The following is a 26,959-nucleotide window of genomic DNA, read 5'->3' on the forward strand; positions in this document are numbered from 1 at the left end:
AATCATCGTGTACCAATTGTGTTACAATTATTGCCAACTTGTTTACTGTTGTTTTGAGCCGTTTCATCCCTTCAACTGTGCCAAAATTCTAGTGTCTGAAAGTGTGCCCTGAACCAAAACCACAGAAAGAGGAAGCGAGAGGAGCCCTGCTGGTCTTCGCTGGTCTTACTCCAGGAGCCTGGAGCTCCATGGCACATCCATACCAAGGGCTTTATTGTAGGAGAGACTGAGAAACTTGTGGGGATGACACCTGGGGGAACAGAACTTGCTTCATTGACAGTGGGCCATGGGAGAGGCTGCTTCAGAATATTCTTTGAATGCTCTCTCCAAGGACTCATGCAAAAGCTGTGAGAAAGAAGCTGTGAACAACTAAAAGGGGTGCTTTCTTTTTCTTTTAACACTCTAAGAACACAACCAGTTCCAGTTTTATAGCCCAAGTATAATCGCGTGCTGTGGAAGATTGGGTAAGAGCCCTTTTCCCGCTTCAATAAATGGACTGCTGGACCACCCGTAATACAGGGAAGAGAATGAAGAGGGAGGCCTCAGAACAGAATGGAGCCATTCTCCATATGGAACAGAGGCAGCTGTAGAGGACATTTCTCAGTGAACTTTAGGAAATGGCGTAGACAGCTCTGGAGCAGACAGGAGAGTGATGGCTGGTGCCACATCACAGCCAAAGGATTGGGCTGGAAGTCTCCAACTCTGTTTCACATCCTAGATTATTCTACTTTCAAGCTAATGTTAAACACGTCCTGTATTGTTTTGAATAATTGAATAGGGGCTAAAATTCCTTGGTGAGATGTGGAACTAGATAAATATTATGCAGCTACTGTTATTGCAACCTTAATTTTAGTCCTGGCCTGGCATTAATGGAGGATAAACAGTCTGCATAAAGTAAATCATTCCCAATAATCATAGCAATGGGCATCTGTGTAAGTCTTTTCCCTTACAAAGTAATTTGGCATCTATTGAACATGAGAGAGAAGGAATAGGCCCCCTTCATATTGTGAACTTTTAGCCAGAGAAATAATTCTATCAAGAGTCATAGAAGTGTCGCCAGGGGAATGTCTACATGGGGCGTAGGATTTGATTCTACCATTCTGTGATTTTTTTCTGTGATTCCTGGGGAAGTAAGGAGGAAGTGCCTTCAAGGTGGGACTTTGGATATTTAAGTTTAGCTTTACTTCAGCTCTGCAGATGCTCTACCTAGCCCTCATCAACTGTTAATTCTCGCTGTTTTCTTTTTTAATGCTGTAAGTTTCCTTTCTGGAAATCTATTCTGTAGCATCCATTCTGCTGGATTCCTTCTCAGTACCTGCTTCTTATCGATGCTGTGTGGTAGGTACTTAGTCCAAGTTCCTGATGGACTAGGTGATTGAATAGCAAAACTCTCTTAAAGACAGCATTGTAGAAGGCTTTACCACTACTATATAGAAAATAGGTAACCAACAAGGACCTACTATAAAGCACAGGAAACTATACTCAATATTTTGTAATGACCTATAAGGGAAAAGAATCTGAAAAAAGTAGATATATATGTATGTATAACTGAATCACTTTGCTGTACACCTGAAACTAACACAACATTGTAAATCAACTATACTTCAATTAAAAAATAAAATAAAAAGATTTTGCACAGCAAAGGAACACATAAACAAGACGAAAAGACAACCCTCAGAATGGGAGAAAATATTTGCAAATGAAGCAACTGACAAAGGATTAATCTTCAAAATTTACAAGCAGCTCATGCAGCTCAATATCAAAAAAACAAACAACCCAATCCAAAAATGGGCAGAAGACCTAAATAGACATTTTTCCAAAGAAGATATACAGACTGCCAACAAACACATGAAAGGATGCTCAACATCACTAATCATTAGAGAAATGCAAATCAAAACTACAATGAGGTATCACCACACACCAGTCAGAATGGCCATCATCAAAAACTCTACAAACAATAAGTGATGCAGAGGGTGTGGAGAAAAGGGAACCCTCTTGCACTGTTGGTGGGAATGTAAATTGATACAGCCACTATGGAGAACAGTATGGAGGTTCCTTAAAACTAAACTAAACTAGAACTAAAAATAGAACTACCATATGACCCAGCAATCCCACTCCTGGGCATATGCCCTGAGAAAACCATAATTCAAAAAGAGTCATGGACCACAATGTTCATTGCAGCACTATTTACAATAGCCAGGACATGGAACCAACCTACATGTCCATCAATAGATGAATGGATAAAGAAGATGTGGCACATATATACAATGGAATATCACTCAGCCATAAAAATAAACTAAATTGAGTTATTTGTAGTGAGGTGGATGGACCTAGAGTCTGTCATACAGAGTGAAGTAAGTCAGAAAGAGAAAATCAAATACCGTATGCTAACACATATATATGGAATCTTTAAAAAAATGTGGTTCTGAAGAGCCTAGGGGCAGGACAGGAATAAAGACACAGATGTGGAGAATGGACGTGAGGATGCGGGGAGGGGGAAGGGTAAGCTGAGATGAAGTGAGAGAGTGGCATGGACATATACACTACCAAATGTAAAATAGATAGCTAGTGGGAAGCAGCCGCATAGCACAGGGAGATCAGCTTGGTGCTGTGTCCACCTAGAGGGGTGGGATAGGGAGGGTGGGAGGGAGACGCAAGAGGGAGGAGATATGGGGATATATGTATATGTATAGCTGATTCACTTTGTTATAAAGCAGAAACTAACACACCATTGTAAAGCAATTATACTCCAATAAAGATGTTAAAAAAATGAAGTAATAAAATAAAAGAAGGCTTTACATCGATTCAATCTTTCTTAAATGTCAGCTTACACAAAGCTAAGGTAGTTTAGGCATTAACTGGATCAATTTCCCCATCCTTAACACACCACTATGTTATGGCAAGTATAGGAATATGAGACTTGCATCTCTACTTTTCTTAGCATTTTTTAGTGCCAGAGTATTAACAAGGACACAAGAAGAAATGGAGTTCCCCACAGAGCATGATTACATTGATCATAAAAAAAGAGCTGAAAAACAGAAGAAATAAAATGCCAGCTTAATGATCATGATGTCTTACTTTTACTCATCATTTTGCAGTTTAAAAAGTATTTCAATATGTATTATCTGGGAGACCAACAGGAGTGATCGCTCATGTAATGAAGTACTGTCCTTTTAAATGTTCTAGTAAAAAACAATGCTGAGTATATTTGAGATTGAAGATCATGGAAGGATCAAGAACCCAGATGCTCTTAGTGGTTTCAGGTTTTTCTCTGCCCTGTGGGAATCCATCAGTTGTGTCATTTGCTGTGAGACTCAATGCAGATATTTTACCCAATGCCTACCTCTCCTTTTCTTTACATGATAAGATCTTATTTCCATAACGAAGCTTGGGGTAGCTCTCTAGAAGCCTTTTTGGCATTTTCCGGTTTCAGATTTCCATCTTATCTTCCCTATGAATTTCAGAGTTAACACTGATGGTGTTGGAGTTCTCAAAAATATGGGATGTCCATTATGGCCTATGAACAGCGGCCAGACTCAGTAGTGAGCTCTCCATGAATAGAAAGTTTGCTCTTTGGTCTGTGTGCAAAATTAATAATGCATATATGTGAACATAACAGAACGTTGAAAGGCCTCTCCTGATGTCTAAGAATTTTGCCTGACATGCCAAAGCTGAAATCTGTGGGTGCTAAGTACACCCACATTCTATAGGGTACTGCAGGACACTTCTACATAGGATGTGTTACAAGAGAACAAATTAGGTCAAAACCAGCATCCTGCCCAGTCTGTAAAAGAGGAGATTAGAAATTTGAAAACAAGGATATTTGAAGGGGGTTTAGTAGAATAGAGGAAGTTTTAGCTTTTCTCTTTTAGAGAGAAGTGTGGGGTCTCTAATAGCCTGCAGGAGCCCATAGGGCGAGCCTGTTAGTTGCCATGCTGCCCTCCCCCAGCCTTCCCATCTTAGATGGAATAATTTAAAGTGAATCTCAGACATCATGTCATTTCATGGGGTGTAAGGAGTCTTGCTATATTACTGAAGATAAAAGACCAACAAAATAATACAAGAAACCTTTTCGAGAGGAGAATTCCTTTTGTCTCTGACTGACAGCCAAGCAAACAAGTAGAAACATAGACCCTCTGGGAAACGGAGGGGCCCATGAACCTGCCACCCTAACAGATATTGCAAAAGAAAGCAATAAAGTGAAAAGGTGAATTCTTCCCAAATGTTCACCTGCCTGTTCTCGGCTGCACTCTGGGTCCCACCTTGCGAGACTACGGCGGCTGCTGTTGCTTGGAGGAGAGGGGAAGGGGATAAATGTCTTTTGCAGCTGCCAGAGATGGAGTGATGCAACAACCCATTTCTTGCAAGTGATCTGATGGGTGCATCACATGTCAACCGAGAACAGAGAAACACTTCACCTCAGTGTTCTTGAATGCAATGCCCCTTTCAGGCATTTAGACTGTGCTAGTATTTCAAATTTAAATCCAAGGTCATTTCTCTGGGCAGGAGGTCACTCTCACATTTCTAAGAACAGAAAAGGAAAAGTACAAAAGCCCCGAAAAACCCTGAAAACAAAGACTCTGTATTCTGCCCTTCCTATTGAAACACCTTGTTAACCCCATGGTCCCCTCTGACCAATACAGATGGCATTTTCATGGAAATCTTGGTCAGTGGGAAAGAGTTGCTAGTCGAAGGCAGAAGATTTTCTGATATAATTTTGCTCTTATTTGAAAAATAATGCAAGTTTACTGTAGAAAATAGAGATACATAGAAAGAAGGAAGATAAAATAAGCCATAGTGCTCTCACTCAAGAACAAGCACTGTAAACATTTTATTTTCTTTTGGTCTATTTTTTTCTTTCCCACCTTTAAGTCTTTTGTTACATATCTTTTTTTTTTTTAGTATTAGTTGTTTTTTTTGTTGTTTGTTTGTTTGTTTGTACTGCACGTTCTTACCAGTCATCGATTTTATACACATCAGTGTACACATGTCAATCCCACCTTTAAGTCTTTTGTTACATATCTTTCTTTAATTTAATTTTTATTTTATATTAGAGTATAGTTGATTTACAATGTTTTGTTAGTTTCACGTGTACGGCGAAGTGTTTTCAGTTATACGTGTACATATATCCATTGGGGTGAATGTGTGTCTGTGCTTATTAATTTTAACCCGTGGAATAACGCCAGACTGTTTGGTGGCCTTCATTTTTCACCTGAAGAAAAGACTACTCACCCTTCTTCTGGATATGGGGTTGCCTGGAACTTTTCAGCACCCCTCCTGCTCCCCAGGTTTAGGATGGCCTGCTGAGAGGGAAAAAGGAAACGGCCCCTCGCTGGGCACGAATTGCTCTGTTGGGTGGCAATACGGAGATCAGAGATGCCTGCACAGTAACGTGAGGGGCTCTGAGAACACTGGTCCTCTAGCCCAGAGTTAAGAAGTTATCTCCGCCAGCTTCTCTCTTCCTCACTGTACAAATACATCTCCAGTTCATCTTCATCTGAATGTAGTTTATTTCCTCCTCCATTTCTTTCATCAACCCTTTCGTCCATAGGGTACTTACAGGATTGGCTATCGTACAAGAAATATGCCTCTTACAGCCATCGGGTCACAATTCCGCACAGAAATCACCCCATTGTGTTTCTCCTCATGGCGCTGATGAGGGAAACGATGATCTAAGAGCAAAAACCCATAATCGGCATGAGTTCCAGGTAGAAGATCAATGCTACTTATTTGACAATGAGGAGGAAGGAGACCCAAGAAAGCAGGAAGGGACACTGACTTCTCAAGATCATTGCCTCCTACTGAGATTAAGTGGGTTTCTGAAAGTTAAAAAATACCCCATTTCCCCAGAATGAAGCTGACCCAGGAATTTAAAATTCCTAAGGAAATGCTCTGTGTGGGCGGTGCCCTCTTTTCTGCTAATTGCCTTACTTATTATTGCTGTTTGTTATGAGTAACTCTTGACCCACCCTCTCCAAATGTTTGAGCTTTATCATTCTGGAAAAATGTTCCTGAAATGTGTGATGGATGTTTATTATGTATCTCCAGCTTCCTTGTTCATTATCTTGGTAAGGCTTGGGGTATAAAACCCAGTTCTGATGGGCCAGCTTGATACAGAAGGACAAGCCATGCAATGGAGATTATCCTGGACATGAAGTTAGAAGCCTGGTTGTCTTTAGGGAGTACAAATCTGGAAGATGGACCACAGTCCCAACTTGGCTCCCCTCATGGCCCCGAACCAATAATGGAGGTGGAGAGAGAGAAGAAAGTATTGAATGAGAATTTGGTTTATCAATTTGGTAGTAAATAAGATCCAAAGCCTTCACATGCATGACTTATAAACTACTCATTTCTAGAAGAAAAAGTGGCAGAAATTGTCCTTCATCCTTTCAGAGTTTATGAGGTGCCCTGATATCAAAACCATGAGAATTTCAAGATAAAAAAAAACATAGTTTATTCATTCAACAAACATTTGCCAAGTGCCTTCTGTGTACCAGCAGGGAGATATAGGGATGAACAGTGAATAATTTCTTTCCTCAAAGAGCTTCTAATCTAGTGGTAAAGTAATAAAAAGTCCCATGAAGCAGGCTGAAATTAACAGTATGTTATAAGCACACATCAAGTGCCATTGTAGGGATGTTGCCTACAATGGTACAGTTCGGATGCCTGGCACATAAAAAACACTCTGTAATAACTGAATGAGTGAAGGATATAAGGGAAAGTATCTTTAAGGGAATGTTACATTTGAACTGATCATTAAGGAGGAGTAGGATTTCGTCAGGAGCTGACTAGGTAGTTTGGGCAAAGACCAAGATACGAAAGCGCATGAAATGTCCAAAAAGCGCCAATAAACTCGGTATGGTGGGTTTGTGGGAACACAGAGAGAAGTAGCTGGAGAAGCACATACCATGAAGGATCTTGAATACCATGTAAAGAGTTTGAACTTTATTCTCTGTATAATGGGCAACTAAGAGTCTCTGAAGAGGAAAGCTACATGATTTGACTTGTTTTAGGAATATAAGGCTGAGGGCAGCTCAGGAAAAATTGCAAAGGTGAGCCTGGCAATATGCAGCTATGATACCTTGCATTCACCTCTATTATTGATTCTTTTTTTTTTTAAATTAATTAATTAATTTATTGGCTGAGTTGGGTCTTTTTTGCTGCACGCAGGCTTTCTCTAGTTGCGGAGAGCGGGGGCTACTCTTCGTCATGGTGCACGGGCTTCTCATTGCGGTGGCTTCTCTTGTTGCAGAGCACGGGCTCTTGGCGCGTGGGCTTCAGTAGTTGTGGCACGCGAGCTTGGTAGTTGTGGCTCATGGGCTGTAGAGCGCAGGCTCAGTAGTTGTGGTGCACGGGCTTAGTTGCTCTGCGGCATGTGGGATCTTCCCGGACCAGGCCTCGAACCCGCATCCCCTGCATTGGCAGGCGGATTCTTAACCGCTGTGCCACCAGGGAAGCCCCTATTATTGATTCTGGAGTCTCAGATGAAAGCTTTGAGGCAGTCAGATTTGGATTGCTATCCTCATTTTCCCTAAAGGAGAATACACCTGGAGAGGAGGTGAGGCCTGCCCAAGGTGGCATGCTGAGTGACACAGAGACACTCCAAGAAGCCTGGCCTCTTCATTCCATTCCTGGCACTGCTAGTGCTCTTTCCTTGAAAGAGAGGGATGATGCGATGCCAGGATCTCCTCATCATGACTATGTGTGTGCCTCTAAGCTGCTTGCTCTTGTTCTAACTTAATACTAAAGGAGTATCAGGACCATGGGATGTAAAGTATTTGATCAAAGTAGCAAGGCCACTATTATTATTATTTAATTTTTATAGACAAAATTTGTTACCATGTATTGTCAAACTCATTCTGGATTCTTGTGCCCTTTATCTTTACAAATATGCATGTGATTCTTCTCTCCTTGGTTACCTGCTGTGTGGACATCTCTGTAGCTGGAATTTACTTGTTAATATAATCCCTTCGAATAAGAGCTATTAATTCATTTGGTGATTAGTCCAATATACTTTTAAACTAACAAATGAATAGTTACCATATTGATTCCATACAATTCTATAAACCCTTCTTCCCCCAAGGTTAATGAAGAATATTTGACAACGGCTGAGACGTATCTTCAGAGAGCAGAGCTCTTCCATCATTAGAAAAGACACCTTACAGGAACAAGGGGCTACTAATGAGAGTTTCAATAAGAAGGATTAGAGCGGTAGGTCTTTATTTCAGTTGAGATATTTTATGTGACTAAAAGTTGCTTTTTAGGAGTTCCATCAAATGAAATAAGTAACTTTATCTTGAAAACAGATAAAATGTTAAAATCAGATCCATATTAGGTATTCATTGGAGCCATAGATTTTTTAAAAATCAGTTTTTTCCCAAAATCACTGAAATCTGATATTGGAACAGGAATTTTCTAATAAGATGTGAGTTAATATCAGTAAGTTGTTATTGGGTTTCATCAGCATTAAACTATCATGTTAAAAGCTGAAGCCTGTGACCATGATACAGTCATTAAAATAAGTCCCTTTTTTGTGGCTACCTGGGTGGGATAGGAATGTCAAAAGTGATGGCAGGATTTGAATCATACTTGTCTGAGGTTTGTGGCCTTTCTAAGCAAGTGCTTAGAAATTTCAGCATTTCCTTTAGTAAATCTAAGGTTGAACTTTTCAAATTACGGGGGCTTTCTTTTTCCCGTCTGTCATATTTAAACTTTGGAAGCCTTGAAAATACCCTTAGGCATGTTCAAATGAATTTCATAACGTACAGAATCTGTTATACCCAGGTGGGCTTCTTCAAAGAGTCTCCCTTCCTCCGTCCCTTTCAACTGCCCCCATCTCCCAATCTTAATCCAGTGTTGTCTCAGCTAGTTGGATTTTGGCAAAAATGTAGATCTAATTGATTCTTGAGTGAGCATCAACTCTCTCTAATACAGGGGGCATGGGCGACTGGTTAGACTTTGTGAGCTGGCTGAATAATAGGCTGAAAATATGCAATTTTATCCCATCCAAGTGGACACACCCCACCCAGGTCCAGTGAGGATCTCCCATGTCTGGCGGGAGCTTGGGAAGGAAGTGAGGAACTCTCCTCCATGACTCAGAGGTAATTAATGAGGTGCTTAGACAATTTCTGTGAAAAGACTACCTGGAAACAGCCTTTTGGCATTTTCTTTTTCTCAAGTCAGAATTATTAAAATTACAAATTAAAGAAGCTGAAAGTGATGAGGGCTTTCTATATAGTATGGATATTGACCTCATAAATTATAAAAGTCCGTTAAAAAGATGGTAGAATAGGAGTCCAGGGAAAGAAAGCACAGCTGACACTGTGTCTCTCCACAGTCTGGTCTCAGGCGTGGTACCTAACAATCTTGACCTGTTCATCTTACAAGCAGATAGTCCATGGATTCCAGCCTCAGCCTCCGCGTCCAGCTCCGGCTACCCTGCTGTCCAGTTTGCAGCTCTGCTTGCTTCTCCCATAGTGAGTCAGGACCACTCTCCTCTATGCAATCCTAGTACTGTACCTTTTACATGCATGAGGTGTAGGATTTAAGCCATTATATCATAATCTACATACATTTAAACAAGATATTTCCCTTAGTAGATGGAGTCATTGAAAACAGGGACTTCCAAGTGTGTGTTTATCAGCACCTCTCACAGCACCTGGCACATAATAGATGCTCAATAAAGAAGCATTGAGTTGAGGGGGAGGGAAATGGTACATTTTAGTATATTTCAGGCTCAGTTTTTGAGATGCAAAAAATAAAAATAAAAAATGATTAATGATGGACTCACGGACTTGGGTCTTTTTCCCTCATTCACAATCTCTCACATCTAATTTTACATCAACTGATATCAGTGGCGAGGTACTTACTGATTAGGAGAGGGAACTTTGGGAGACCAACTGAGTTGTACCTTGTGGCTCCTTCCATTTTGTTCTTTTTATTCCCTGATTGACAGTATCTGGAGGGAAAAAAAAAAAAAAATATATATATATATATATATATATATATATATATATATATACACACCACCTAAAATGCCCTGAGATATTAGTGCTATTGTAACCTAAAGCTGGGTGGCTGGTGGGTACTCAGCAAACACTTTTGGATTCAGTGTTCTGACAAGCTCTTAGGCCAGGCCCCAACGTCCCCCTCTCCTGGGCTTCTCTCCATTTCTGGACCTGGCTTTTAAAGCAGTGATTCGCAAACCTGGTGAGCATCAGTATCATGGGGCCAAGTTGGTAACAGTTCGGAGGCCCAGGCCCTGTCCTACCTCAACAAACCCAAGACTCTGTCCTTCTTCATGAGCTCTCCAGGTGATTCTGATACAGACCAGAGTTTGAGAACCATTGTTTTAGAGGCTTTTATAGGGACAGTCACCAATTCTATTCTTCATTATGGAACAGATCTTTTAGGTGGGGGATGGGTATTTAGGAATCTCAGAGGTACTTATCACTGATATTGAGAAGGCAGTGCGAGGTTCCTCTTTGAACTTAGAAACTAAATTCAAAACGTGTTTTGATGGAAAACTATTTCAGGGATTGTAAGTTCTGTGTGATAATCAGACTTCCTAATTTAAGTAAACTAAGAAAGTCACTTTTCTATAGACTTCTTAGAACCTTTAATATGCTTACTCTCGTTGTGAATTCCCCAGAGATGTTATAATATGGGATGTTTCTCAAATTCATTTGGACATGGGATTATTCATAGAGCATATTACTAGACAACTGATGTTTCGTCGTTTCTTCTTTAGGAAATTCCACTTTAAAGGATTTTTGAAGCTATCTCAGAATTTATGTTTGGTCAATACTAACAAGACTAAGTTGAGGACTGTGGCCTTTTCCTCTGGTTAACTCATGTGAAAATAGCATTTTTTAAGCTAATCTGCTGATGCAATTATGTCATATGCAAAGAGATAGTCGGCCTCAATTTTAGTGGTTGTATTCCTTGGTACTTTTAAACATTTTATTATGGTTCACAGAGCCTCCGAGAAGGCCTCCTGCTGTCTTTTTCTACTTGATTTACCCAGGTCATTGCAGCTCTGTAAGACATGCGCTAAAGCAGCAAGGAATGAAATTTTAAATATGCCCAAAGAGCTGAGATGCATTTGTAACACTTTGTTCTTTGGGGTTTTCTCAAGGAATAAGACACCCACATAGGAACAAATCAAGTCAACAAAAGCAAAGCACTGAGCTAGGCAAAACCCCGATGCAAGTTATTTATACTGATGTATCCTAGATATAACAAGCTTTTACAAATGATGAGCAGAGTTATTTGTTGCATCAGTTTCTAAACAGGGCCCTATAACTAATTCAGGGACCAGGCTTTCAGACTATTCCACCACATTATCATCAAATCCATCCATATCCTCCAGCCCAGCTCCTTCTCCCCGTCCGGGTCCCTCCCTCATGCCTTCAGCCTCTCTAGGTGTTGCTCAGAAACGCAGCCAGGAGGTCAGGGACTATAGCATCGACTGTCAGAGTCACTTCAGGATTGAACCCCAGCTCTGTGCCCAGACCACCCAAACATCCCTACCTCCCCTCACCCAAGGCAAGGATCAAGGATTTTCACAGTTAATTGCACTGGGCAGAGGATAAACTTAAATTCACATGGACCAGCCAATCAATTTAAAGAGAGCAAGGAGGCTGTTATATGAGATGAGGGGGCAGTGGCTGAGAGAATCAGGCTGGAAGACCCAGAGACCAGCTTATTTGGTGAGAACACAGTGCCTGTCTGCTAAGGAGCTTAAGGCACCGGGTAGGGATTAATTCTACAAACAGCCCTGGGAGGTAGGTAAATCTGTATTAATTAAAACTGCAAACTGTTCTCTACCTGCCTAGTTTCAATCTGGAGAGAGAAAATATCTTTCCCAGAAAGGCATGGGACTAAGGGAGATGGTGATGGCTGTGAGGTTGGTTCATTTGTCACCTAGATGCTCAGTGAGAAAAAGAGAAAGGGTCTGTCCTCAGTGCTGAGCGGGGGGACCCCTTCGACCTCCAGCCACTTCTCCCCTGTCCCTTCCTTAGCGCCCAGCAGAAGCAGGACAGGGAAATGCAGAGGAGAGCCCCGACATAGGACATCCTGCCCCAAGCCAGGTCTGAGCCCTGCACAGGTACTGACCAGCTAATGCCCACAATGGTCCATGCAGGGGGCTCTGTTATTACCCACCCCCCTCGCAGAGGGAGAAAACTGAGGCCTGGAGAGGAGAAGTGACATGGTCCAGAGAACGTGAGATTCAAACGCGGTTGCTGAGTCCACGGTCTTCGTTGTTGCCCTCTGCTGCCTCTCGGTGATAACCAAGGACAGTAAGACTAGAGGCAAGAGAGGAAAAAAATCAAAATCACCCTGTGCATTCGAATATGAATTATGCAACATCCTAAAGACTGTCCTTGTTTCTGGGTGAGGCTGCTCATTGCCGTCATTAGCTGATTTGCATGTCTCTCTCCCTACCTGGACGCTTCTCACCTGTCCTATCTGCCCTTCCAGACCCGCCCAGGAAGTGTTGCCAGACACTGCAGTGAGCTGCCTCGCCCAGGTCCTTCGTATCTCTTGCCTCTCCCATGACTTACAGTAAAGACTGCACCACATGGTCTGTCATGGCCCCTCAGAGTCTCTAGTCCAAGGTTAAAGAGCTGGTAGGTGCTAGGGAAACAGGTGCTGCTGAATTGCTAGAGGACCAGCATGAGACACAGGAGAAGCCGGGCAGTGGATGAAATCCCTGAAGTCATCAGCACCACCAGCCCGCTTCTAGTGGTGAAACGCTCTCCTGGGAGCTCCCCAGAAGGCTGTGTCATCCTGCAGTTCACCTCCTGCCTCTCTGATCATTCTTTCTAAGCTGACTCCATGGTTTGTACTTTTGGCTGCCCAGTAATCGCAGATGCGCCTTCCCCTTTATCTTCCCCTCTCTGCGTGTATGTGTGTGTGTACATGTGTACGTCTACAGCTTAAAACCCCCACCCACCCTTTGCTTGCTGTTCATCTTAGCTAAGGAATAAAGCCCTTCTGCCTCTTACTAGGGGTTTTAGAGTCTCAACTCCCACTCCTCCCCCGCCTCCCCTGACAGTCTGCACAATGCCTCTCAAATCTGTGTCCTGGCTTCCATTCTGTCCCTGGTCTAGCCCACCCCTCTGCATCCTCTGCAGGGCAGGCTAACTTCTCTCCTCCCTCTGACACAGGGTCTGGCAGGCTATTTCCAGCCCAAGGCCTATTTTTGTAAGTTACATTTGATTGCTTCCTGGCCACACCCTTTGTTTCTGTATTTGTCCAGGGCGCAGAGTTGAGTAGCTGCAAAAGAAAACTTACAGCCTGCAAAGCCTAAGATATTCACTCTCTGGTCCTTTGAAGAGAAAATTTGCAGACCCCTGCTCTACCCTCTTCTCAGAGCTCTCCTTCCTGCTGCTACCCTGACAACCATGCTCTTGCTTCCCTCCTGAGCAGTCCCTCTCCCTCATCCATGAAATAGAGGACAGATATGTCCACCCAGCAGTCAGGCCCTCGCCGCCTGCTACCCACCAGCCTTCCCGACCTCATCTCCTTCCACATCCCTGTCTACACCCAATCTCCAAAATCACCTTATTGTTCAGTGTTCCAGAACAGACCCTGTTCGTTCCTCTACTCTCTGCTGTGCCCAGATCGCCAAGGCTCGGCTCAAATGCCGCCTCCTCTGTCATCTCCACACTTGGAGATGCTCTGATCCTCCAGTTCCGGACGTTCTCTTCTTTGGACTCCCATCAGCTTTCCAAAGGTACTTCCTGTGATGGTCCACAGTGAACAGATGGTCCTACAGTAGCTCTTCATCGTTCTCCTCTTCTACTCTCGCTCCCTGGCAATCAGTTTTCCACAGAGTAGACATATGGGTGTTTACTCAGCTGACTTCACCTCCTGCTCCTCTGAGCTCTGCCTAACCTCCTCGCCTCCCACTGGCCACTACCTGTGCCCCACTCTGACTACGCTCATCGGCTTTGTGCTCCCACACATGCCAAGCGTGCGTCCATCTCAGGACTTTTCCACTTGCAAAAAGTGTTTAAAAAGCCCTTCCAGGTAGGAACTAAACAAACAAACAAACAGACAAAAAACTTCTTGCCCACTGTATTCCAAAGGCACCAAGAAACCAGAAGCCCATTGTTGGCGCTAAGAAATATTTGTTGAATAAATGATTAAGTGGGTGAGTCTTCCTGGTCCCCCAATGGCAATGGCCACTGAATCAACACATTTCACGAATCATTCATTCAGAGGCCAGCAGGCACAGCTAGCTGCCTTGTATTTCAAAGGTCTGATTTCATTGTATCAGTGCATCTGCGGACAGTTCAAATGTTCAGTGCATTTGCCCGCCCATCATTCCACCTGGCTGTTCAGGCTGTGTGGACCACGAGTGGGCTCTGCTGGGAGGGTCTGGGCTTTACTCCAGGTGGGCTGAGGCTGTGTGGTGGGAAGTGAGATAGATCAACCTCAGGAAGAGGAGCCACGTGACTGCTGGGAAGGTGGTGGCCAGGTGAGAGGTGAGAGGGAAACTCTTGGAGTCAGGGGTAGAGACCAGGATCGAGCCAGGATGCGTGTGCGGAACAGGTGTGAGAAAGCAGCTTCCCACATGCCTGCACGTAGGGGCTGGAGTCTGCTTTCAGCTTGGAGGTGCGGGTCCAGGGGCCCGACTCACAGGGAAGGAGCCCTCCAGGTGAGCCAGGCAGGATTCCGTGACCCCTTCAGAGTGGGAGTCCCTGTCCTGGCACAGCCATCCCCATGCGAGTGTGTGCAGAGCTCACACTCGGGGCCGGTCCGCCTGACGGCTACTGTCAGGGGTCCGGCTGTCAGCAAGGATTCACTTGTAAAGAACTTTCTCTACTGCTTCCCAGGAGTGAGACCTTTTCTCAAATCGAGAGTGAAAGTTCCACACATCAAGAGGGAGAGGTGCCAACCAGGCCTCCCGTTCAGGGGATTGATAATGGAACTTCATTTTCCACCAATTTGCAGACAACTCCTGGGCTCCCGGCTTGTAACTCGGTCAGATCTGCTTCAGTGGACACGTGAGCGGTTCTCAAAGGCGCCCCTACAGCTCATTGTTCGGGGTCTGGCCTTGGAACAAAAAGGGTTTTGTGTGCTTGCTCTAGTGTGTGCCAGGACTAAAGTGTTTCTCTCTTTCCCTCGAGGCTAACTTTCCTCTCTCTCTCTCTCTCTGAGTTCTGGTCTTGAGAAACCAGAATAGAAATCTTCTATCAGGCAAATGCTCATGAGATCAAATCCATTTCATCTGAAGATTCAGGCCCCTTGGATATGTGCAAGAGAACAATTGATTCCCGCACTGAATGCAGTTTCTGGAAGATGTTATTAAATGATGGCAAAAACACACCCACTCCTTTTCAGGGTGGCCTCTTGGGTGCTTGCTCAGTACCATCTTTTGCGATGAGTTTATTCTTTTGAGAGCCCTGTTTCCGGACACATCCTCCAATGGGTCCCCTAAGCCATTCCCACTTCGTTGGAGACACGTGAGCAGGGTGCCATTGTTTAGACTGGGTGGTAGGCAAACCCGGTGAAGCTGAACTTCAGCCAGCAGATCTGACAGGAGGCGCTTCCACTCCAGCCCTTCAGAAATATTTGGTGATCCCTCACCTCACCACAGGCTGTGTGACTGATGGGCCTTCACACCGTGGCTAGGGCGTGGATAAGCCGATTGGAGTCTTCCCAGGAGGCAGTGGGAAAGCCCCTCTTCCCTCCTCCGTTCTGATTTCATGGCGTCTGGGACAGTGACAGCATTTACAGGCAGAGGCGTGTGGAGGTGGTGCTGAGTCCCAGCATCTCACCCAGCATTCCAGACGTGGCGGGCAAGTGCTTCCCAGCCCCCCATTTCCACCCCTCCCCCACCTGCCTGCCCTCACCCTCTCTCTTCCCAGTCTCTTCTCCTTTTCAATCCACACAGTCAAGTTCAAGGTCAAAGCCAGGCCAGTGAAGTGCCTTATATGCGAGATAATGTCTATATCTAATTATTCAGTACACCTAGTACTTAGGAAGGACTCTGCCCCGTGCTGCTCTCCAATCAGAAGTCAGGAGACGGCCCCCTGCTGCCAGGCCAAATTCCCGGATTCCCCACCTGGACACTCCCTTTGGGCATTTCGCATCCCTGGGCTCTCCGGGTCTCTGCATCCGTGAGGCAAGCACCCGGCAGGAGAGCGTGCCAGCCCTCCCACTGCTCCAAGCAGGCATCGGCCTCAGCAACTCATCCCCACTCGCCTTGCTGCCGGGGCTCCCGACCACCTCCAATTCTCACACAGCCTCGCACGCAGGCTGCTTTCAACAGCTCCGAGTTTGCCCTTGAGAGGAAACATCTGCCATCTGTTGTGGTTGAATTGTGTCCCCCAGAAAGAAATGTTGAAGGTATACCCCAGGTATATCTGTGAATGAGGCCTTATATGGAAATAGGGTCTTTGCACAGTAATCAAGTTAAGATGACGTCATGCTGGATTAAGGTGGCCCTAAGTCCAATGACTTGGTGTCCTTATCAAGAGAGGGAAGTTTGGGAATACACACACACACACACACACACACACACACACAGAGAGAGTGCCCTCTGATGACAGAGGCAGAAGTTGAAGTGATGCAGGTACATAAGCCAAGGAACGACAAGGATGCCTGGAAAACACCAGAAGCTAGGGAGGGGTGAGGGAAAGTTCTTCCCTAGAGCTTTCAGAGGGAGCGTGGCCCTGCTGACACCTCGATTTTGGACCTAAAGCCTCCAGAACTGTGAGAGAATAAGTTTCTGTTGTTTCAGCCACCTAAGTTGTGGTAATTTGTTACAGCAGCCCTAGGAAACTGACAAACCATCCTTGCTTTCTGCATTTCCACCCTGATCAGAATCCTAGGCCCCTGGTGTAATATTCCCACTGCCTGTTTTGGGGGTTTCAACTTCATCCACTTTGCGAGGGTCAGTGGGGATTCAGGGGAGAGGAGACCCACTGTGTACAGCTTAATGCACCTGAATTCTTGTCAGGGAGGAAGGCTCTTTCACTGAACTCATTTCCTATCCATCATTGGACCACTGGAGTTGTAAGAGCCGTGGGGCTATGGTCAAGCTGTGAGTCTTGTGGAAAGAACCACTCGGCCTGCTTCAAAATAGCCCTTTGAATTACGGGAGAAGAAAGGAAAATTCTCAGAGATGTGTGCTTGAGCCTGGTTCATCAATTTAGGGTACCTTACAGGATTTGGGAGACAAGACTTAAATTTGCCAGGAAGAGGATTATGTTTTCTTGAGGATCTTCAGAGATCCCTACTGCAGGTTGCCCCATGAGCCTGCAGTGTGTTATGGGTTATGTGGCTGGTTGAAGATGAGGAATTTCCTGCTTAGAAATAATAGTAAATACGCTCACATAGCACTGTGTGCCAGGCACTGTTCAACATGCCTTGCAAATATATAACTCGTGTAATCCTCACAACAACCTGAGGAGCTAGGTACTCTAATTATCCCCATTATAGAGGCGAGGAAGCTAGGCACAGAGAGGTTTGATAACTTGCCTGAGGTTTACCCAGCATTGTAAGTGACAGAGCAGAAAGTCCCAATTACGAAGTCTGACTGCTGAGTTTGTAGTCTTAACCATGACACTCCTCAGAGCCCTTATTTCCCCAGTTTAACCAGGTGAATTTTCATACTTCCACCAGACTTTACACCATTGAGCACAGGCTTCCTTGCCCATTGGCACTCTGTGGCGACTCCAGAGAGGAAAGCGTTGATGAAAAGAAAAGGCAGTGGGCACGAAGGCTGGGATGGAGAATTTTCACCTTACTCAGGAAGAACCTTAAGGTCTGTGCACTTGATGCCGAAACGCCGGCCTCTGTGCACCAACGTCGAATTGAATCTCGGAGACAGAGTTTTGGGTGAAGTAGAAAAGGATAGCTTTATTGCATGGCGTTAAGCAAGGAGTCCAGGGCAGCTAGTGCTTAAAAGACCAGAACTCCCTGAAGGCTTTCAGGGAAAGGTTTATAAAGACAGGGTGAGGAAGGGGGTTTGTGGGGCGTGTGATCAGCTCGTGGGCATTCTTCTGATTGGTTGGTAGTGAGGTAATTGGGAGTCAGCATCATCAACCCTCTGCTTTCAACCGGTCTGGGGTCTGCGTGCTTGTGGGGAGCATACAGTTAACTTCTCCCACCTGGTGGGAGTTTCCGTATCTGCAAAACAGCTCGAAGGACATGACTCAGATTATCATCTATAGCCCTTGAGGAGGAACTAAAAGTCTTGAATTATTTAATGGCTAAAGTATTATTATTTTGTCTTGATTGTTTTCCTTTCTTTTTGCATTTTCTCACTTCTCTGATTAAATTTATTCTGTGCCTAAGTTTTCCTACAGACAAAAGGCAGGTGGAGGACATGGGAGGGGGTCTCTTCTGGGAAGGCCTCGTAGGGTCCTGCTGGGTTACACACTTGGCTTAGAGTAAAAGGACTGGCATCAATTGTCCTGAATAAACCAGAGCAACGAGGAGCGGGTGAGGCAGGGGGATGTCAAAGGTCGTGGCAAGGACAGAAGCTGCCGCCTCTTTTAGGTCATTGGTTCTTAAACTTGAGCGTCCATCAGAGTCACCTGGAGGGCTTGTTAAACCGCAGACTGCTGGGCCCACCCCCAGAGTTTCTGATTCGGTAGGTCTGGGGGATCGGACCCAGGAATCTGCATCCTCTCAAGTCTCCAGGTGATGCTGATGATGTTAGTCTGAGTACCACGCTTTGAGAATCACTATTTGAGGCTAGCTCCCACTCTCCTTTGGTGGATGCTCTGCTAGTTTCTTAGGTAGGCAATCACAGAGACCATATACTAAGATCTTTGACATGTTTTTTCCCAGTTATGCTATTGGCAACTTGTTCAGGGGAGCAGATTTGTCAAGCAGAAATTTTCATGAAGAGGCGTGAACTTAAAAGCTTTACAGTGTTCATCCATGGGGGTTATTTGTCAGTGGGCCTCCACCTCTCCTGCAGCAGAATGAGAGGACATTGTCATGTTTTGCATGGCGGATGTAGGTTACGCTGCCTGCAGAGAAGGAGGAATTCTCACTGGTCTGGGAGGATTTAGGTCTGACTCTCTCTCAAGGTGGAAAGATTGACAAGATTCCTCCTTCCTGCCCCTCCATCCCTACAGTCTGTGATGATATAAGCCAGGTGTTTGTTTATTCTTTGTAACAGCTCCAGTCGGTGCCAGGGCCTTACTCCACCTGCATGCCCCATAAGCTCCCCAAACTGACCCCATGTCTAAAGGAGAACTTTCTGTTTGCATTTTGCCCCGGAACCCACTTCTGGTTTCTCTCAGTTCATAGCAACATCTTGTTCACTCATTCATGCTGGAAACCTGCAGGTCATCCTTGACTCATCCATCTGTCTCCCCTACATCCAATGATCACAGTTTCTCCAATCTGATTCTCCTCCCCTTTTCCACGCCAAGGCTCAGGATCATTTTTTTTTTTGGTCATGTCTCACCTGGGCCATTGCAATGGCCTCGTAAGTGGTGCTTCTGCCTACAGCTCTGCAATCTCACCTTCAACCTCATCAATCTCTCAGAATGATCCATCTATTAAAATAGGAGCTGGTAAACTAAGGTCCTGGCCAGATCTGGCCCACCACCTATTTTTGGATGACCCACGAGCTAAGAGTGGTTTGTACATCTTTTTAATGGTTAAAAAAATTGAAAGAAGAACAGTATTTCGTGACATGTGAAAATTCTATGCAACTCAAGTTTCAGTGTTCATGGATAAAGTGTTGCTGTAGAGCACTGCCATGGTCATGGGTGTACATATCGTCTGTGGCTGCTTTCATGCTACAACCACAGAGCTGTGTACTTGCAACACAGACTATATAGCCCACAAAGCCTAAAATATTTACTACCTGGCCCTTTACAGAAAAGATTTGGTGACCCCCAATCTACAAAGTAAATCTGACCAAGTCTATCCTCTGCCTGAATGCTTGTGGGGCATTTCAGAGGCCTCAAGGTGAAGTTCAGGCTCCACCAAGTTCCTGTTGGTTCAGGTTCATGGTTCAAGTTCAGGGTGAAGTGTATGGCCTACCAAGACCTCTGTGATCCATCCTTTGCCCACCTCTTTGGTTCCTAGCTTTGCCAACTTAAATGCCATCAAGGGCCAGGCTAGAAATGGTTTAAAAAAAAAAAGCAGCAAGTAAGACTGATATAATGGAGGCCCCTGGTGAACTGGAGTGTTCATGCCCCACAAAATCATTCATTAAAATGAAGCAAAACAATACAAAACGAAAGCAATGTCAACCACAGGGGCATTGTTTGCTCCACGATGTTCATTGCCTCTGCTTTTGACCTTGCTGTCCCTCAGTCAGGAGTGATCTCCTTTCTAAGTTCATCCATTTGATGCCTGCTCTTACGTTTGGAGTCATCTCATGGCCACCTTGTACAGAAAGTTGTGTCAGGTGTCCCCCTGGGCTCCTGCCATTGTGTCTATCACAGCGTGAATTCCATTGTGTTGCAGGTACTGATTTATTCACTGGTTTCCACCATGATACCCTTGGCTCCTTGACAGTAGTGTTGTCTTATTCAAGTATTATGCTCAGTGTGCCTGTGTGCATTTGTAGAATGACTGAGCGAAGGCATAAGTGAGGAAATGAATAAACTCAGTGACTCAGCAGTATCCTGTGTTCTTCACATAGGAATAAAGTGATCCAAAGGATCTTCTCCGTGTCTTAAAATAATCATATTATTTTTCAACCCTTTTAAACTTTATGAAAGTTTCTTTAGACTCGATCTATCTTGTTCTCTCTTTACAACAACCTATGAGAAAAGGCAGGTGGGAAGAATTATCTCTGTCTTGTAGATGAGAAAACAGGGACAGCAAAATATGGTTTGGTGCTATCAAAGGATCAGAGAGCTAGAAATTCCTTCCTTTTAAAGAGGATCGTATGGCTCTTTCAGTTCAGTTTCATGTCATCAAAAATGTGTTGAGTATCTACTTGCTGTCAGGCACTATACTAGGTCCTAGAGAACCAAAAATGAACAAACCATGGTCTCAGACATCAGGAAGTCACAGTTTAACCTAGGAGACAAGCTTGTCCATCTTCTGATGGCAGCAGAGCAGGGAGCGCCAAGAGGAAAGATGAGAAGATATGTGCACCTCAGCCAGCCTTGTGTGCACATGCAAGCGAGAGAGAGAGGACACTTTCCTCACTTAGGTTAGATGTCTCTCCCCAGCCTTCAGATGTCTGAGGTCTGATTCTGCCCATGATGGAGAGGGTACCAGCACCTAACCATTGGCCCATCCTGCCTAAGAGTACCATGATGGCAATAATTACCCCTCCTAAATTCATCATTCTTATCGACTCATCAGAGAAGGGCTGGCTCCACATGATGTGACTCTACTGCAACCCTGAGGGAAACTTTGGAGGGAGAAGAACATTTTTACTAATTGTGGATTGGAGAAGATTTGGGCGGGAAGAAAGTACAGCCTATATGCATCTCATCTCCCTATAAGGCTCCGCGTGGATCTGGTCTCCTGGTTGGACTCTTGAGAGAGGACCAGCCCAGTGTCTGTGGACCCTCTTCGCACATTCACACGTGAGGCAACTCAAGAGTTCTCCTAAGGCAGAGCTGAGGGCTGCTCTGGGGCCCTGTATCATGCTGCACCCTCTATGTATGATATGTCATTTAATCCCCACATTTTCCTTGTGAGGGAAGTGCTATCATTATCTCTATTTCACCAAAGAGGAAACTGAGCCTGGGGAAGGTGAAGTAACTCGAGCAAGACTGAAGAGCTGATAAGTGCAGACCGCCACACCAGAGTACCAGAATGTTTGTCTGTGTACTGGTTTTCCCAGCCTGTGGCCAAAGGAAAATAATAAAAATAATGCAGGGAGTGTTTTAAAATAAAGTTTTTAGTATTCACTTTAAAGAATTGATATCTACTTTAAGATTTTTGAAATTTGTTTTGTGGCATTAAAATACTTGCCTTTCGTGTGTGTGTGTGTGTGTGTGTGTGTGTGTGTGTGTGTGTGTGTGCAGTAATGATAATAGAATATGCTGATGCTGAAACCCGGGCTCTGTGAACCGGCACCAAATTGAATCTTAGAGACAGAGTTTTGGGTGAAGTAGAAAAGAATAGCTTTATTGCTTTGCCAGGCAAAGGGGGACACAGCAGGCTAATGCCTTCAAAACTGTGTGTCTCAACTCGGGGGGAGGGGGTTTGTGAGGAGTCTTATAGTCAAGGGGCGGGGCTTCTGATAAGGATCAGTGTGCATGCAGAGCCTGCATTCCTTCAATCTAGAGATCAGCTCAGGTGGTCCTGTGATTGTTATTGAACTGTGACCTTCTCTCTGGAATGAAGAATGCTTTATCTGATAGTTAACGTCTTCCATTTGGTGGTGGTGTTGGGGGTTTCAGTTCTGCAGAAGAGCTCAAAGATACTGTTATGTGTGTCCCTTGAGGAGGAACCAGGACCCTGCCCCAAGGCTGTGCTATTGTTTCTTGACTACTCCTCCCTTGTCTCTGCATCCCCTCCCTTCCCTGATCAGCAACTGTTTGAACCTGCCCTTTGGAACTCAGGGAAGGTCATGGAGGCCAAATGAAGCTTATTTCCTACAAACAGGAAGATGAGGGACACAGAAAGGCTTTTGTGCCCAGGAACCCCACAGGGTCCTGCTCCTTTTCAATACCATTGGTCCCAAGGTGCATGCCATTGCTTTTTGAAAATTTTGTCACGAAATTCCAAAGTCCAGGACCCTGTCGTCCATATTACACAGCTGATTAGGGTTCCTTCTTCCTTTCTCTTTTGTGAAGATGGCCAGGGAACTATATGCACATTTATGTGCATGCATACACACAGATATATTTATGTACACCTATCTATGGAGGAAAGTGCAACATTAAATAAATTTTAAAGAAGCATTTCTGAGCTCCCTTGTGGATTCTGCTTCAGCTTTGTTGAGATACAATCTACTTAAAATTATGGTAACAATGACTGTTTATCTTATAACCACTGTGAACTATTGAATCTTCCTCAGAAGGATAATCCAGGGCCCCAATGCCCATGGTAAACAGATGGCATTGGAACTGTATTTTAACAGGACTGACCCAGCTGCTTTCTGCTTCAGAGATACAGTATATTTTGTCTCCTGGGGCCTGGACTGAAGTTGAGAACAAAGCTTAACTCCAATGAATCCCCATTCAGTCCCTGACGAAGCTGGGTATGTTTATAAAACTATAATTTAAAATCTCTAAATGTTTGCGTTTCAGATGACATAGAAAAACACAAACCATTTTTCATCAAAACCTGCGCACGAACTTTCTACTCATTTTGAACAAGCAAATAAACAAACGTTTCCCTTTTATAAAAGGTCATGGGACACAAAACATATTATGAAGAAAAACCACAGATGCCTTTATAAAAGTAAACAGATGTTAATCTATACACCCCTGAATTTGTGTCTACATGACATCGGTTCAATGAAACTGGTGGTCTTGGTGATATCAAATTGTTGATGGTGTTCTAATGACTAGTTCCCAGCGTTGTGAGAATGCAAAGTCTAAGGTATACGTGAAGTCAAGAAATTCTTTCCCAGTTCCTTGTTAGCAATTCAAGGGTCTGATAGGGGAATGGAGAAAGAGTCCAAAGGCAAGCCAATGAGAACAGGGTTCAGAGGAGAGGCCTGAGTGTGAAGGCCTTAAGCCTTATCTGACACTAGGTGTTGTATAAATAAAGAAATACCTACACACATAAATAACTTTAATTTTGCCTGAGGCTGGCCTGGAAAACTCATTCTCTGGCTAGAGCAATATAGTTTTTTAGCAAGAGAACCTGGTATGTCCAATCCAGGTACTTGGGTTTGAAACCATCTAAACATTCATCAGCAAGGAACTGGTTAAATAAACCAGGGTCCATTGATTCAAAAAACTCTATGTAGATGGTATACATTGATATAAAAATTATACAAGGTATATTGTCAAATGAAAAATGTTTTCTATTCATACATATGTGTATAAAATAATCTGATCTGACTTACATTTTTTAAAAGGATAAACATATATTTGTGTACAAATGATTGACCCTTTTTGGAAGGATATACAAGACATTGTTACCAGTAGATAATTACCCTCAAGGACTGATTCATCCTAGCGTCACTGAATGCAAGTTTGCGTGCCTGACACACGGGGAGGACAGACAACACCGAAACGTCGGAGTTTGGACCAGAGAAAGTTTTATTGCAGGGCCATGTGAGGAGGTGGGTGGCTCATGCCCTCCCCCCAAACCCAAACTCCCTGAAGGCTTTCAGCAAAGCCCTTTTAAAGGCCAGGCAGGGGAGGGGCATGGCTCCTTGTTGCAAACTTCTTGGTGGAGGAATCCTTTGTTCTTGCAGCTGTCTGCTTAGGTCAGGTCACGATGATCCGGTAAACCTCTAACAAGGTAAACGTTATTTTCTGTTCTGCAAATTTTTATCTCTATATGAATGAAAAAGTGTTACACCTTTAAAGATCAGAGCTTGGAGAATGGGCCATCCTGTATATTTCAGGGTATTAGCAACATTCTTAACTCAAAGCAAAAGCAATAGAATACAAAGGTTAAAGTAAAAGAAACAGATCTAATATGGAGTCAGATTTGTTCCTCCCTATTACAGTAGGAATGAACACATTTTTTTCTTCACTTGTTGCCTTATACTCTTCTGTACAGTTTGAAAAAACATCCCATCATAAGCATGTGTTGCTTTTATGATAAATATAAGGAAAATAATTAAAGACCAGGGCTTGAGGCTCATTTCTGAGATTGCTTCTGTGACACTAAGTTTTCTGAGTTTCAGTTCATCTTTCAGGGTTGATAAGAGGAACAAAAAGTATGACACATGCAGAAGTCCTCCATACATTCTAAAATGGGGTCCAGGTGTTTTCACCTCTTTTTTCAGATGGAGCCCAGGAGCCCTCTCTTTTGAGTGTGATGGAGCCAGATGCCAGCAGTGACAGCTGTAGCTAAAGTTTTCTCCAAGCTGTTCCAGAAGGGCAGGATTTTCAGACTGTACTTTCCCTCCGGCCTCTGACAACTGCCGGCACACGGCAGAGCTCCCCCCCTCCTTCCTGGAGACACGTGGCTCTGTGTTCCCAGTGCAGTGGGAGATGCCTGAGTTATCTGGAAAGGGCAGGAGACAGCAGCGGAATGGGGCAGCTGTTTGCTGAGACATAAGACTTCATGCAACCTCGGCTGGCAAGCACATCGCCTCATCAGGAAGGGAAACCCAGCAATTCAAATGCTGTATGAGGCCCCGACTTAGCTCACACTGTTTATTTGGGCGCTTAGTTGAATATTGATCACTAGGATCTAAATAAAGATTCATGGCCCCATCTGACTCGCAGCCCCACTTCATCTTCCAGGCGGGGAGGAAGTTCCCGCCAAGCGGGTCTTGGCTTTATTATGGCTTCTCTGCAGTCTGGGCCCCAGCACAGGCATGATACAGATTCAGAGAGGGAGAGACACACACACAGACTCACGTGCACTCATATACGTACACCGCTCACATATGCACACACACTCACAGTTACACTCACACACACACACCACTCACACAGACATTCACGACACATGCAGCACTCGCACGTTCACACGCATACACCACTCACGTCCTGACACACATGTCACTCACACACTCATACACAGCACATGCTGCTCTCACTCACAACGTATTACACCCCCATACACACACTACACACTCACCACTGCATATACTAGGAACAAACGTTCCGAAATGCGAGAAAACATTGAGAAAACCGCTTATCAAAACAGAAGAGCTTTCTGTTCCAGTGAGTCAAAGCGTTTGGCAAAAAGAGCGATTTTCCCTCTAGATATCTAGGAGGGGCAATTGTAAACAATAACAATGCCTTACGTGATGGTATTTGAAGACACAGGACAATTCACTAAAATGGGACTTGACCAGTTCTGCCACCTTTTGGAGCCGTTGTTATCCTTTTCGGTTTTTGCAGTTTACTGTAGCTGTCAGGATCACTTTTCACCCACCGCCAATCAAAACACTTTTCCCTAGAAGTGTTGAAAGGAGGATGCCCAGGATGGAAAGGTGGGGAGATGGCCCTGTTAACCAGGTATAGGTCCAGCAGAGCTGATACTTCTTGGGAGAATGTCCTGGAGTTCTGGGAGGTGAGGCAGGGCAGGGCTGAGGGCCGGTCAACAGAGCGGGAAGGCAGGAAAGTCATCTTGGTGGGGCTCCTATGGTGATGGGCTTCTGCCCCAGCCCACTAGGGGCTTGACTGTCCACAGCCTCCTGGCCGAGCTGCTTTCAGGCAGCAGGGAGAGACCCGATGAAATTTCTTCTACCTGAAGATATCACATCAGTTTGAGTTGCATGTCCATTAGGGAGTCTCTTCCTTTCCTTCAATGCCGAATGTTTTTGCATCTCCTTTTCTCTCTGAGGTTGTCAATGCCTGGCACCAGCAGGCAGTCAAACACTGTTTATTGCATGAAAGAAGGGTGGCCTTCCTGATGCTGCAGTTCAGATATTTCTGTACGGTTCCCTACATACATATAAAGGGGCTTTGGCCATCTGGTGGGCATGAAGACTATTATAATGTGCTTGAACATTACCTCACTGTCTGAATATCTTTTCTTCTTTATTTATGTGCACTTCCTTGGTGATCTCATCCAGCCTCAGGGCTTTAAATACTGGTTATATACTGACAACTCCCAAATCTATATCTCCATCCCAGATCTCTCTCCTGAATCCTGGGCTCCTATACCCAGTGGCCTACTGGGCACCTCCAACTAGATGCTTAATAGACATCCAACCTTAACATGTTCAGAACAACTCCTGATTTCTCCCTGCAACCTATTTCTCCTGCAGGCTCCCCTCTCTCAGGATAGGCAGGATCTTTCTGGTTTCTCAGACAAAATTCTTGGATTTATTCTTGCTTTTTAAATTTCTTTCACACTTGTATTTACCTCATCAGTGTGTCAGGTCTACATTTAAAGTATCCCAAATCTGAGCACATCC

At 44.4% G+C, this 26,959-nt stretch overlaps 1 protein-coding gene across 7 annotated transcripts in view; it reads left to right on the top strand.

Moving 5' to 3' along the window:
- Window positions 1-26,959, top strand: part of NCKAP5 (NCK associated protein 5) — a 1,051,318-nt gene that overhangs the window by 48,034 nt on the left and 976,325 nt on the right. The window contains exon 1 of one of the 7 annotated variants that reach the window (XM_068545245.1): window positions 8,165-8,211. The exons of the other annotated variants lie outside the window; for them this stretch is intronic. The gene's annotated coding sequence lies outside the window, so the exon portion shown is untranslated. Of the gene's footprint in view, window positions 1-8,164; window positions 8,212-26,959 lie in introns of those variants that run through there. 7 annotated transcript variants of the gene reach the window in all.

The sequence above is a fragment of the Eschrichtius robustus genome, chromosome 5, assembly GCF_028021215.1.
Source record: "Eschrichtius robustus isolate mEscRob2 chromosome 5, mEscRob2.pri, whole genome shotgun sequence".
In the NCBI taxonomy this organism is placed as follows: Eukaryota; Metazoa; Chordata; class Mammalia; order Artiodactyla; family Eschrichtiidae; genus Eschrichtius; species Eschrichtius robustus.